The sequence below is a fragment of the Notothenia rossii genome (genome assembly GCF_949606895.1).
Source record: "Notothenia rossii genome assembly, chromosome: 11".
Taxonomy (NCBI): Eukaryota; Metazoa; Chordata; class Actinopteri; order Perciformes; family Nototheniidae; genus Notothenia; species Notothenia rossii.
Window position 1 is genome coordinate 2,867,215 of NC_136910.1, and position 15,854 is coordinate 2,883,068.

The 15,854-nt window shown below is 40.0% G+C and overlaps 1 protein-coding gene across 1 annotated transcript in view; it reads right to left on the reverse strand.

Moving 5' to 3' along the window:
• Positions 1–251: 251 nt before the first annotated feature.
• LOC307024373 (urotensin-2 receptor-like) overlaps positions 252–15,854 on the reverse strand; it is a gene marked incomplete at its 5' end in the record, with an annotated part of 69,284 nt that continues 53,681 nt past the window's right edge. Inside the window, one exon of the mRNA XM_079658438.1 lies at positions 252–2,814. The remainder of the gene's footprint in view (positions 2,815–15,854) is intronic.

A 15,854-nucleotide genomic window follows, 5' to 3' on the forward strand; every position in this document is an offset into this window, starting at 1 on the left:
GGCCGATGTTTTTCAGCTCGTCTCCTGCTGCTCTGGGACTGAAATCCATCGAGATGAAGCAGCTTGGTTCCTGACTAAAACCCTGCTTTCTCTCTTTGTATCCTGTTGTTTTATCAGATTTGAAGCCATAACCTGATCAAATTGGCCCGGGATGACAACGGAGGAATCAGTGGAGCCTCAGAAATAAGTCAAAAACACACCAAAAGCGCTTTTTGGGGGTTTTCAGTGTTGTGTGGAATAAATTGATATCATTGCAGTGCAGAATTTAATAGCAGTATTGGCATGCAAAGGAATGAAAACACCTGTAAACAGAATACATCAGCAACAATATCATTATGGGGGGATCGATTACAAACATATTTAACTTTGAGTAGGTCATATACAATTTTAATAGTTCAAAGTGAGGTTCTGATGACATAGACTAAGTCAGCAATTTGTCTTGTTTATGTCAAAAAGACTTCAAGCACTGTTGTAGTAGAGGCATGTTGCTTTAAGATAACATTTCATACAGAAAAGTCCAGTTTGGGATATCCATGTTTCCAAAACACTACACAGTCATTTATAATACCATAAGAAAGAATGTTACAAAGTTTACCCATCATTTGTGTATTTATCTATTGTGAGAACAGTAGAAATATGGCATTTTCATTAATTCACCAACTTTCTTTTTTGACAAATTATCTTTTCTTTAAGAGCGGCCATGGTGGTCACATTAAAATGAAAAAGGGGGCTTTTTTTATGAACACAAATATTTCATATATCCTCCAAAATCAGTCTTCTGCTACAGCGAAAGCTCCTTCATGCACTATTATCTACTGAAATGTCTTCAAAATATCACATGACGACATTTTTTAGCTCGACTGACATTGCCAAACATTTTCATTTTTTTTTTACACAAGTCAAACCTCTTTATTTTTTGCCTTTAACTCACTTGTGCGTTTAACCAATCAGGTACTTTCCCTCAACGCCATGGCCCCGCCCCTTTTTTGGAAGGAAACATTTGACTGGCGGTAAATACAGATTCTGAGGTTTTCACCAATCAGAGAATTAATAATACTGTGCAGTTTTAAATCTAGAAAGAGCCCAATTGCGAGGGTTAGTCAGGTAAACAATCGCTCAATATCTTCTATGATGCTTCAATACATATATTTATATTAAAATCAACAGGGGGTCGATGTCCTTTAGGCCAGTGGTCAGGCCTCGGGACCCACTTTTTCCTTTGTCAATAAATTGCGACCCGAAATTTGAACCACTCAAATCTATTCAACAAAAAATCGTGCTGTAATATATACGCTTTTCAGCATACAATATTAAAGTTAAGTACAGTGCATATATCCCTTATATCCCTTCACAGAACTAAAGTATGCTTTTAAAAAAAGTTTAATGAGATGATGGAATCAAAGCTGAACTGTATAACATAAAAAGGCCCACATGCTGAAAACCCAACCCCAGCAGGGGGTCTGGGGAGATTTTTAGAAATACTAACATATAAACTACGCATTCTGGTACACACTTAGAAGAAAATAAATACATCTATTAGCTACTACCCGACATATTCATAATATTTGATGCCATTGTTTGTTTTTCACTTTGTTCTGACATCTTGCTGCTCAATTCAGAGAGAAGAGCAAAGAGGACATAGTCTGTGTGAATTACTTTAAATTGTGGGTAAGGGTAGATAGCTCCCATTGTTCTGTGACCTGTCAATCATCAAACTGGGGGTCATATTTCATTACGTGTTCATTTTGATCTGAAGTTGTACCCATGGATCTATAAAGAGTAGTTCCACCGCAAAGTTATTCTCCGTGGGGACAGCGTCCTTGATTCTGATTGGCCAGAAGACTCGAAAAAACACCAGCAAAGATATTTGATTGAGAAGATGATCACTACGTGACAGAAGTTTGCAAAGCCGTTAATGGTCTCCGGTAATTCCAGTCCAACGCCTACTGCATGCACAGCGTTAGAAAAGCGGGCCTTCAAAATAAAAGCTTGACTTTTTTCCCAAAAAATAAAATATTTTTGTTTTTTGTTTTTTTCACTCACACATCTGCGACCCACTCGAAACGGCTCCCACCAGTTGAGAACTACTGCTTTAGGCGGCTGGCTAACACTGAAACTGGGATTTCCTTGGCTCAGTGTTTTATATTCTAATGCAGCTTCTACAGTCACTAATTTGACTTTTAACATGACAACCGTTCCCTGTACGATTGACGTTAAACTCATTAGCATCATAATGTAGCTGTGATGAAGTGTTTCCCATTGACTTACATGTATAGATTATGATCTCCGTCATTTGTGGACGCCTGAAGATACAGATATTTTCTTTGACCATCTTATTTTAATTAAAGAAGATGTTCTTTTGTTGTTTGATGTGCGATACATGAAAAAGCAGCTTGTAGGCATGATAAAACTATAGGCAGTGCAGCGCTGTTCTCATCTATAACACTTTCTCATGAAGGCCAGCGCAAGAGGGGTCAACAAGACAGAAAGTTAAACAGTCTCAGTTTGTGTTTATAAGACGCTGATCTTTCTCGTTGTACCACAGGAAGTTCTGGGCGTCACAAATGAAAACTGAAGGTGTCTACTTCGTACGTAGTCTCAAACAACAGCAACCAGCTTTTGAATCAGTTCATTGCCGGTCCAAAACGTAGAGAACTGCATATAAAAACAACGTTCGGAGGTCTTCATGATCTCTTGTGGCGATTAGAAGTCCAGGATCTTCTTCTGTTGTCGTCGTCTCCTATTGGTTCCCTTCCTTCCTTCCTTCTTTTCTTCCTTCCTTCCTCTTCCTCAGCCTGTACAGATCGGTCACATCTATCGGGGAGAAACAGGACAGGCTATTAATACTGAGGTTGTAAATCCTCAATGGAAACAGAATGTAAAAATAGCGAAGAGGCAGTAATCAGCTCCTGTGTGCATTCGGAAAGGCAGCTATTTCTGGATTGCGCACACACACACACACACACACACACACACACACACACACACACACACACACACACACACACACACACACACACACACACACACACACACACACACACACACACGTGGTTTAGAGGGTAGTTAACAGGATTGCCTGCAGAATCAGATTACGTGTGAAGCGTTTTGCGGCTGCTTAGGTTTCACTGCATTTTGACACTTTTGCACCACAATACAGTTTAACCTCATACAAAATGTAGATCTGCTACAGATGAACGGAGATCGCCCTTTCGATCATAAATCCCCAAAGTCTGTGAAATGCCTCGCTGGAGCGAAAACCAATTTGTTGAAAGCTTGTTATCCCCACTCTCCCTTCAACCAACAGAAGCACATATGGCTGGTTGTTATTCAGAATGAGCACAAAGGCACGACCTGCGTCTGATTTCCGGTTATTACTTGTTGGCTCAGCTGGTTGGGTTGGAAAGACGAAGGCATGATTGGGGAGATAAGATAAGCTTTTGCTGTTTTGCTGCATAATAATCACCCGTATGGACGCTAACCGTTAGCCACCTGTTAAAGGGTCGTAAAGCACATGGGCTCCATCAAATACAGGCGGAGAGCCAAGGAATTAACTTGGACTAAAGAGCTTTGGGTGTTGCACAGAGAGTTTAGTTTCAGAGCAAAGGGTCTTTGGTTTCAAGGTAACTGGCTTTGGGAAAAAAGTGGGTTTTCGTTCCGATGGATCATCTGAAAAATGGCAGCAGATGAACCGGCGTCTTCTAGGAGTTTTTGCACAGCTAGTCTATGTGTCTGTATTTCTATGTGCCTTCATCCATTTATCTTAAAAAATGATTCTTTATTTCTATTTCTATTTTTGAGATGTTTATATTTGAGAATTGTTTATTTCTACTCTTTTAATTTGCATTACGTGCAACGCATTGTTTGGTTTTAAGCTGCTGCAACAAAGTATTTTTCCAATTTGGAATTAATAAAGTACATATTATCTTATCTTATCTTATGGACCAAAGAAACTGTAACTGTTACCATTTCCTCTAACTCTAATATAGCTTTGTCCGTAGGTCGGAACACGTTAAGGATTCCTTGGATTAACTCCCATTTGTGGTTTTGGACGACTGGATTTATAAGATTAGGCACACTTCTCAGATTTTCTAATTACTGGGGGCTCCGTCTGAGAAGCTCCAAAACCAACAGTCCTCCCCGAACATAGCCAGGTGTTCGGAGCACAATAATTAGCATTGTCCATCTGTCTGTTGCCGGTAAAGGGTAACTGACTTTGGGGCAAAAGTGGGTTTTCGGTCCAATGGTACGACAGAAAAATTACAGCAGATGAACCAGTGTTTTCTAAAATTGAGTTTTGCAGAGTTATTCAGAGTCGTTGTTTGTACATTTCTATGTGCCTTCGTGAGTTTTCTGTTCTGTGGTTGGCCAACTGTTGTTGTTTAACTCAAAATTCTAATTGAGTTATGTACATAGGTTGGATCAGAGCCTGATTTCCATGGATTAGGTCCCATTTGTGGCTTTGGATGACTGGATTCAAAGACAATTTTCTAATTTTCTTCAGGGCTTCGTCCGAGGAACTTTCCGAAATCAACAGTCCTGCAAGCAAGCCCCCCATTACATCCGATTTGACCAAGTAGGGAGCAATATTGTGCTTCAGCTTGTCGCAGGTAGAGTTGGTATTTCCTTTGTTTTCCGGGTAACTGACTATGGGGAAAAAGTTGGTTATCGGTCCAATGGATCGTCAGAAAAATGGCACGCAGCAGATGAACCAGTTGGATGGAGTTTTTGTAAGTAAATCATTATTTTTGTCTGTCTTTTTGTGGTCGAACTCTTGTTGTTTAACTCAAAATGCTGAATCACAGTTATATTCTATCTGAGCTAAGTACGTAGGCTGGATCACAGCCTGATTTCGGAGCTGTCATTTGTGACTTTGGATTCAAAAGAATAAGCATTTTTCTCCGTAATTCCCCCGTTAGCATAGGGACTGGCAGGTGTTTGGAGCATAATCATTAACCTTATGCATCTGGTTGTTGCAGGTAGAGTGGGTATTTCCGGAGCAATGGGCTTCTGCTTTCAAGGTGACAGCCTATTTGTCCAAATTGGGTTTTCATCCTAAACATGGCATGGCAGCAGATACAGTGAAGCAGCTCTCTGGGTTATTTGGAGTGCTGTACACAGTCATAGCATGTTAATCATATCCACCTTCATGAGTCGTCTTTGACCAAAGAAAATGTAGCTTCCCTTCCACGTAGTTTGAACTAAAGATGCTATGTTCGTAGGTCGGGTCACAGCCTGATATAGAAGGATTAGCTCCTGTGTGGTTTGGGATGACTGTATTCAAACGTTTGGAAACCAGCAATCAGCGGCCTGATTTTGAAGGATTGTCTTTGAATGACTGGATTAAAGAAACTAAGCACACTTTTTGATTCCGTCATTGTCGGAGAAACGTTCCGAAAAAACTCGCCCTCCAAAAAGTGATTGGCCAGGTGTGGAGCATAATACTTTTCCATCTGCTTGTTGCAGGTAGTGTTCATATGTTCAGAGCAATGGTGTTTTTTTATAGCGCTAATGGGTTGTTGGACAAATGGGATAAAGTCCTTTTGTGTTCATTATCAACCATTTGAAATAAAAGGCAATTACATTTCACTCTAATCCACATTGGAAGCAGTTAAGCAGCCGCAACAGAACACTGTTATTGTAGTGTCACAGCCTCAGGCACTTTGTCTCTCTGCTCCACACACACTAACGAGTCCTTCTGATTGGTTCCCTCCTGAATGAAGGTTCAGCTCCTGTGGTGAAGAAACACACCCTCTTCTAAGGTGTTTTTCCTTCATAGAAATCTAGATGTGGCCTTAAGCTGTCCCTTTTTAATGGAGACAAATGCATTAAAAATAGACTAATCTAGTTTTTGGATTAAAAAGTAGAGGATCCAGATGTTTAAAATGACCTCAAATCCTTAATATTACTTATGTTTGTTCAGAAGGGTCCACTGGGTAAAGCAAATTCCTGCATTGCCTGATCATAAAAACATAATTAAATCTACTATTACCCCAATATATGTTTCATTTGTGTCCACTTGACTGTCTCCTCATGATCATGTTCTGTTGCCTATTAGCGTGTTCTTTCTTTTTTTTAAACAAATTGTACGGTGTCCTTGGGTGTCACGAAAGGCGCCTAAAAATAAAATGTATTATTATTACTAGTCGAGTTAGTCGTGTTGCAACATTTAGCGTCACTCCACACAACTTTCTAAAACCCCTGATCCTCTCTCAGCTCACATTTACACGACTGTGTCTGAGTTATTTCAACTCCCCTCGAGTTCCTTCATATCAAATGTAAGTGGGTCATTCATTCAGTGACTCTTCATTCATCTGCTTTTCAGGATTTGTTTCCAGCTACAAACAAACAATTCACTCGAGTACACAAACGAGAACATATAGAACATACAATATATGTTATGATTATATCTGATATCATTTGTACTGAGTACGTTGAGGTGGTCTCATATAAAGCACTGCTGCTGGATATTTGTGGAACACCTCAGATATCTGAAATGCTGCATGTTGAAGAATCACATCATTAATCACAGGGGCTGTTTCTTTCGTTCTCAAAGAAAAGCTGACCACCATCATTTAAAGGTGGGGTAGGTCATTTTGGAGAAACCAGCTCGAGTGCGTTAGAATTTGAAAATACACAGCTGGAACAAATCTGCCACTTCCTTCCAGAGCCCCTCCTCCAACACACACGAACACGCACATGACCAATGAGGGCACGAGATAAGTTTGTGCACAGATGGAAGGCTGACAGGCAGGTAGGCCATCCAGTTACTTTAGCCGGCTCAGGTGATTGGTCGTGCTTTTTACAGCACCATGGCTTCCACTGATGAGATTTTTTATGGATTTTTTGTCAAAGCACTTCAGATATTCATTGCTGTCGGGACGTTAAGAACATTCCATGGAATATAACAAAAAGTGTTTCTCAAACTTACCTACCCCACCTTTAACCTTCATTTCATTTGAATAATATCTGAATTCTCGATATGAAAGACTTTAATAAGCTTCATTTAATTACTCCATTCACAAATACAGCTCAACGGGATCGCACAGAATGAAGGAGAGGCTCCTTTCTAACGAGAATAAGTTGCATCATCAAGAAATTGGCATTAGGTGCAAATGAAGCAGACGTGTGAGATGATGCTGTTTGATATATTTAGCGCCCATGTCATTTCTGGTTCAAGTCAGTGCCTTCTCCAGTTCATTAGAGAGGCCAATAATGCTTTTAAACCACGAATGACAAAAGAGAGTGAAGCTAAAAATGTAGCTTTCATTAACAAGTGAACAAAACCCTCAAGCGTACCCAGCTTAAATTTAACGCTAAATGGGACCTTAACTTACTAAATGAACACGTAAATAATATCATACTGTAATGGGAAAGACTAAAAACTAGCTATTGACACTAAAAATACTTAAAAAACGATTACTGAGGTGATTAATAAAGTAAGAAGTCAGATCATTTTCTCATAGACTTCTATGCAACGGGACTTATATTGCAAACAGTTGCCATTTTCTTTATTAAACATCTCTCGGTTTATTTGACTTTCCCTCTTTCCTAATCCAATTTCTATCTCTGTGTGAATCAGAGCCGCAGTTCACATAATTGAAGTAATGAGAGGTAACAAATAAAGTCATAAGTAGGGGAACTTTTTAATAGACTTCTATAAAATCTGACTTATTTTTTAAACCTGTCCGTTCACCCTATAGAATACATGCAGGTTAAAGGCACCTAATGCATTGCCTTTTTTAGATATTTTACTAAAATACCTCAAACATAAACAAAGTTTGAGTTGGGATTTCATTGTTTATCTTGCTACCGTACAAACACACCTTAAATGTACTTTTATTAATTCGACACCTCTCCTTTTATTTGACTTTCCCTCCTTCAGACTAATCCAATTTCTATCTCTGTGTGAATCGGAGCTGCAGTTCACATATTTGATGATTACTTTAAGGATTTGAATCTTATACTGATGTAATCTATGCCAATCGTTAAGCCTTTTGATGCAGGCTGAATTCAATATGGTTGGGTAATTTTAGCTTTAGCCCTATCAGGTCATACTGCTTTAAAATGTGCTTTACATGCAAGGTCACATTACGTTTAGAGTGGATCATATGTTTTGTAGTGACAGTTTCTTTACGTCAATATGAGATCTGTTTTTAAAGTAGCTTTTAACACTTCTTCCGGCATATCCAACACCTACAAAAAAGTTACATGCCTACAGAGGTTCCTTATCTCCACTTTACATCTGTTCTTATCTACCGTGATACTTTAAATACCAGAATGGGATTAATAATGTTCATCTTTATGGAGATTAGATTTAGGTGTTTATGTTTCAGCTCTTGGCATTCCTTCCTGTTCAGAGTGAGAGGGTGTTCTCTGAACTCATCTCTTTATTTCTCTGAGCCTCAGGGTTTGCTATATTTTGTCCTTCCTTGTTGGCTGCGTCTTGCTTTTTTTACTCCATCAGGGGGAAATGAGACCTTGTGGACTCTGGACTCTGAATCAGACTCTCTTTCCTTTCCTGGCTCACTGACTGATGTTGCAATTGGATTCAACTTTTTGTTTCCACACACACACACACACACACACACACACACACACACATACACACATACACACATACACATACACACACACACACACACACACACACACACACACACACACACACACACACACACACACACACACACACACACACACACACACACACACACACACACACACACACACACACACACACACACCTCTTGAGTAACACACCATTGGAGAATATTCTTGTTGAACTAAAATAAATAAGATCTGGTCACAGTTGGATTGGGTTAAGGACATCCACACCCTACAGTACACCCTGCGTTGCCACTGAACATTGTATAAATTCATATCATCAGTCAAGTCATCGACCAGTATTCGGAGGGAAATGCTACAGATGCAAAACTCAGGGAGAGGAACTATGCAATATGAATGTTCTGTAACTCAAATGAACCCTAGCTTTATTTGACCTGGTTTGGCTCGGCAAGAAATGCCAGATTTGAGTTACTGTACACTGACTCACACAACGAGATCTTTACCTCTGAGCTTTCTATCATGCACATGTAAGCCAGTGTAGTAAATGTCAGAGTTCAGAGTCCCGAGTGCAGAAGGCCTTTTCTTGAAATCAAAATCCTCTATTTGTGGAACTGGGCCAGGCAAAACATAAACTCTCTGAGAACAAGAACCGTCCAACAACATCAAGACTCTGAGACAGACTGAAAGAAAACACTTTTCAACACAAAACGGGAAAACAAAGACAGACCTTGACATGACAAAATGAAACTGGGAAAACTATCACGGATCATAACACTAAGTGGAATAACACGATAAACTTTAAGCTTCACTGCAGATGTATTCCACTTCCAATTTCACACACAGTCATGTTAGTTTGTGCGTCTCATGAAAGAAATCGGATCAGCTGGTATTTATTATTGTGTCTCTGGCATGCCTTCTTATTTTGTATCCTTTCCTTCAGTCTGCAGTATGTAGTGTCACACGGATTGGTTTAAACAAGACAACGTCGATAAAGTATATCTGTCTTCTCTGAACTGTCTCTTCCTGTCTTCCTCTCCACAGAATCCGTCCGGCGCATGCTGGTTGAAAATCTTTATTGAAACATATTTTCTAAGCTTCTCTCTATCAGCTTCCTAGTGTTACCAATGAAATGTGCTGATACTTGACTGAGCTCCGCTGGAAGAATGGAAGCCAGACTGATGATACTGTAGACTGAATATAAGGAGTACACATAGTCACAGGGAGGTCACTTATTGGTTTGTGCATGGGCGTAATTTCCACTGGGGGCAGGAGGGACATGTCCATCCCACTTTTCAAAATCCCGTTTGTGTCCCCCCCACTTTTCAAATGTGTTTATTTTATTTGTTTGCGCAAGCGGTCATCGTCACGGAGGAGCGTCTGTGTGTGTGGCACGAGCGCATTTTGTGAGAGAGAGAGAGAGAGAGAGAGAGAGAGAGAGAGAGAGAGAGAGAGAGAGAGAGAGAGAGAGAGAGAGTTACGGGGGTTGTTGTTAGCATCTGGTGCTAGCTCGGAGCTAACAGAGATTAGAAGCTGTTTCAACAATAAGGAGAGGGAGAGCTCTCTCCTGTCGGACTGAGAGGCTGAGATAACGTCAGCTCAGTGAGGTAAATGTGGCATACAGAGCCATCAGTGGGTTGATATACCTACAGTATTAGTAATTACATGGTTAACATGATTTGCATTTAGTACAGCTCATGTTCAGAGTGTGGTGAGAATCATCAGTGTGTTTTCTGATAAGGAATGGTTGGTTTATTGTTTGATAAATGTAGTGTTATCTAGCAGTATGTAGTGTCTAACTCCGACCAGCAGAGGGCGAGTTCGCTACACTGTGTTCGGGGACAAAGAGAAGTCTCGCGTGAATACATTCAGAGAACGTAAACACACACTTGAGTGAGGTCACGGTGTGTGTGTGTGGCGAACTGTGATAATAAGATACATATTTTTGCTCTTTGCAGGTAAGAACGGAGAGTTGGAATTATGTAATTGATGGGTGAATATGTTATGTGTGAGTTTATGATCCCGGTTGGATTTTATGTAGTAGTGTTTATGAACGTTACTTGTTCAGCAAACGTAACGTACTGAAAATGGCTAGCCAGTAGTTAGCACTGGTGGCCTAGTTAGCTTGAGCGAGCGTGAGGCGGGAGAGTAGAACAATGAGCCGGTCTAAAGAGCCCGGACTGCTCGTGTATAGTTAATAAATAAATAAATAAATAAGTTAAAAGAGATACATAATTGATATTGAATGTACAAGATGAAACTGGTCTGGAATAGCAATGCAATAGACATGATTATTGTTTGGATGTTGATGCAAATGTTCATCATGTTTCTGTGTTAGTATAGTGAATACGTGCAGAGAACGTAAACACACACTTGAGTGAACTCACGGTGTGTGTGTGTGTGTGTGTGTGTGGCGAACTGTGATAATAAGATACATATTTTTGCTCTTTGCAGAACAAAATAAAAGACTCAAGTTAAATGTTTAGTGGAGGGCTACTTCACTCTGTACCACGCTACATAAAGGACTCACTGAGCGATTAAATTGTACATTTGAGTCTAAGTTATCTCAGTGTGTCTCAAACAGTTTGGTCATCTATGTAAACAAATATTTCCATCTATTTAATATTAAATTAAATCGAGAACAATGTTTCACTGTTTTGTGTCCCCCCCCACTTCTCAGACCAAAGTTACACCCTTGGGTTTGTGGACCACATATTTGAAGGCTTGAGTTTTGCATTTTGGGGTCAGGCCCAAAATATTACAATTTGCTTTAATTGCATTAAAAATTAAACTGTAATGTATTTAAGTTGGAAACGATAACACCATTGTAGCAAACTGTCAATCACAAGGAAGCCCCGCCCTAAAACATTCCCTGTTTTATCGTCTATTTGACTCTTAATGGGACCATCATTTCGAAAAATAGACAATGTGCTTTATTGAAAAAGACTTGCATTTAGAGATTGAGACCAAAAAGTTACAACAAAAATGTTTTCTGAGGTAGTAAATCAAGTAAGAAGTAGGGTATTTTGTCATAGACTACAATCTTAATGCCTTTATAACCAGTGGAGTCGCCCCCTGCTGGCCATTACATATAGTGAAGGTTAAAGGTCCTTTACTTACCTTGTTAGACCTGGAAGTTCCTGCTTCTTTATTTATTTGCACGTATCTTCATCATCAGGTGACACATAGATATTGTAGTTCTTTGGTTAATGATATGTCTCGCCGCCTTGGCTCGGAAACACAATCTGCTTCTATAATGTGGAAGCTTTAAAATGAATACAGGTTATGTTCCTCTCTAATGCTCTATGTCATTAGAGTCACGTTCTGTTGCTGTTATAATAGCATCAGTGGGCAATAAATAGAAATGTGAGTGAGTCCAGCTGGACACCTGTTGACTGGAGACTTGGCTCTCAGCCCTAACTGTTGGGAAAATACTGAATGTCCTCCTCCAACATGAGAGTAACATGATAACTAAGGTATCCCAACTGTAGCTGTGAACATGACAGGATGTGTGATGACCTAGAAGAGCATCAGGACTGTTTGAGGCATATGATAGCTATGTGATTAACATGATGATTCAGCCTCTATGGAGAGAGACATGTGACAAGCATGATCATTTCTGACGTGGAGCTAATCTGAAGTAAACATTGAATACTGCTTTCTATTCCTCCATCTTGTGACTGTGTAACTCCCTCTCTTGAATATCAGCATGTGAAGGACACTGTTCAGGAACTAGTTGATGCTCTGTATGTGATGACTCCTTCCATTCTGGAGAGGATCACAGATACATGGATCCTGAGATTCAAGATCAAGCCGGGGATCAGTGATATCGTTCTAACACTAAAATCCCTCGTTTATTTTGCAATCTAATTTCTCCGCTGTCCTGTTTCCATCAGACCTCCCTAGCTGTTTCAGTGGCAGCCAAATGACCTTCTGCCCAGTTTTGCAGCGCCTCCATACAACGAGGTGCATTTCCATCGCTCTCTGCCAAATCCCGATCATTGAGAGCTCATCACAGACGGAGATGAGTGCATCTCAATATGTTGGAGGAAGTGAGGGTTCACCGACAGCAGAATGATTTCCTGCTGCATCTTTTCAGACTTGTATCAAGAAATTTGAAGTGTTTACACCATTTTCAAGTTTCAAGGCTTTATTCTCATGTGCACATTAGCTACAGTGCTTTGAGTCAGACAGCTTCTCATTTACCATAATGTATTCAGGGCAACATGAATATATATAAGACGTAAAACAAACAAAACAGATCGAATAGTGCAAGAGACTGTTTGGAGATGTGCAAGTAAATACAAATGAAATATAAATAGTGCAGGAAGAGTCTATATACAAGGAAATGGAATGATTAAGAATGTGCAAAATGCAATCGGATGAATGTTATGGATGTTCTTTAGAAAGTGAATGTGTTCAATAGTCATATGGCCTGTGGGATAACACTGTCCCTGAGTCTGGTGGTTTCAGACCTGATGGAAACATTAGAATGATTTCCATCTCCTCCAACAGGAGCGCAGGCAGAAAGATGAACTGGGTCATTATTGTGCTTATCATCGGATTGTTGTTATTTATTTCACACCTGAACACATTCATTCGGGCTAAAATCCTTGATTATGCGATTAAACAGGCGGGGTTTTTATGTGATTTTATGCGGTGAAATTGCGGGAAGTTGTGAAATATGCGGAAAGTTGCGAAATATGCGGAAAGTTGTGAAATATGCGGAAAGTTGCGAAATATGCGGAAAGTTGTGAAATATGCGGAAAGTTGCGAAATATGCTAAATATGCGGGGAAAAATAATAAATGTTTTTTAAAATATTGGGCTGTCTTATTTATTCTCTCTCACACACAACCTGCCACTAACGTTAAACCCCTTTACTATTCAATTAAACACATTCAATGCTTATTTATTGTAAAAAAAATTGGGCTATTTTAATCTCTCACACACACACACACACACACACACACACACACACACACACACACACACACACACACACACACACACACACACACACACACACACACACACACACACACCTCCGCCTCATTCTGTTTTCATTTACTCGTTCGTTATCTGCAGCTTCAATCTTGTAGGCTACTCACTTCGTTTCTTGTAGCCCTCTGAAGGGTTTTGGAGGTTGATGCCTCGGTGAACGTGAGTTGTTTGGCTTTCTTGTCCGCAGCAGCAGAAAGCATTTTAGAATGTTTGAATTAATCAAAGTGGGTCGTCACCGTCGATTTTCTCTTATGCTCCAACACACAGTTGCACGGGGTGCAGAATAGTTTCCCCCCACTTTTTGCCCGGTCTTTATTAGAAATGTTCGTCGGTAAATGAGATGGATTAGATTTGTTCATCTTGGTGTTTTCTCTATCGAGTGAGCTCCACACGTTCACTCTATACAGTGTTGTTTACATTCTGTGATGCGCGAGCTGATGACGTCACAACGAGTTCACTTTTTTTTTTTTTTACTTTGTGTGGAAAAATGCGGAGATTATGCGGCCTTTTAAAAATCTGCGCCATTTTGCTGATTATGCGGTAAATTCTGTTATTGCAGAATCACGTTTTTCTGGAGGGTCTAATTATATGACATTATTGCCTCTGCATTGGATTATTGTCGGATAGGGTAATAACTTCATAAATAACTACGTCTGAAAGCAGAAGTCTTGGGCAAATGATTGCAAGTCTCTTCAGGGAGCATGTCACAAAATGAGATGCATTGTGGGACATGTAGTTTATGTCAAGTTCAGGAACTGGTTAATAAGCTAAATTGGCATGTGCACTTAACTAGAGACTGATTATAGGACAATTAGTATCATACTGACATATTGCTCTGCAGGAGAGACAGCCAGTATCAACATTACACATGTTTGTGGATTTCAGGAGCAAACATGTTATAACATGTTGTTTTTATAATGTTATAATTACAGTATATAACAGCTGATATTATATGGTGTGTCGCTGTTCATTACCATCACATCATTCTGTTCTTTTGTACAGGAAATGATATGTATTACACTCTGTATAATGATATACAGAACATACAGTCTAATACCAACAGTGGACACGGACAGTGTTTGAAATATTAATAAAAGTGGATTTATAGCTTATGCAATTTAGTGTGTGTATCCAGCATGCCTCTGCAGATCGTATCTTTCAAACAAACATGGATAAAAGCATTGGATTAAGGGAAACGTAGCCCTCTGTAAACTGGATTACAGGCCAAAGTGCTGTTTGGTCAATAAAGAAACAAGTTAAACTGCAACAAAGCTGTTAATTAGCTGTTTTTGATGTGACTTATCGAAGTCAAAACTTCCTTTCTTATTGTTTATGTGTACTGTACAAGGCAGCAAATCATTGAGTGAAAGGGGGATGATTATAGGACTAATATAAAGAGATGTTAAGCTGCTTATTTGTGTTATTTTGATCATAGCTTCGTCTGTTGCTGTCTTTATTAATGTCATAAAGAGGTTATGTCTTTGTGAGGATGAATGGGCCTATTCGAGGTGTTCCCAAGAGACTGATAGAGAGGGATATTAAGGACTCTTCCATTAGCCTCAGCCGTGCTTTTAAAAGGATCAAAAGAAGCGTCTGCATCTGCCCGGGTGCTTTTAAGGAGTCCCTCAGTATGGCTGAGGTTCTGCTCTGGAAAAAAGAACAAAGGGGGGGTGAGGAAAGGATGCTGGAAGACCCTTTTTTAAGAAGCAGAATGGAGACAGTAATGATGCCTGCACTGTGGGAAGATAGGAGAGTTGTTCCTCTCCAGAGAAACCCTCGACGTTGCAGCGACCCTTTGATCCCGGCGCAGATTCAGAAGTCACTTCATCAAACTCTGGTTCATCGTCTGAACACGTGTCTGCCTGCGTGAGTTCAAAGTTTCCCCAGACTTTGTTTTGGCGCTTTTACTGTACCATGTGTCCCGGAGCAGAAAGGAAGTTAGACGAGCTCCCGATGACACGGCTCCCTGCAGGGCTGATAATGAACCTCTGCTGTGAATACTCTCAAATCGGCCAACTCACATGCAGAGGTGAAGGAAAATGTTCCTGACGCGTATCCAGATACTGATTTAAAATCCAAACGATATTCCACTCTCGACACCTACAGTGAAAACGGTGTTCCTGACACCTATGCAAACACATTTTGTCGTTCAAATGTGACCTTAAGAAACCTGTCTGTGGTCTGAAAACTCTTTCTGCTTCTCAGGTTTCTCTCTTTATTAACTGGCAGCCACGATAAGAGCTCGTCTAAATGCTAAGGAAAGGAGCTACGATGCTTCCTTTACCA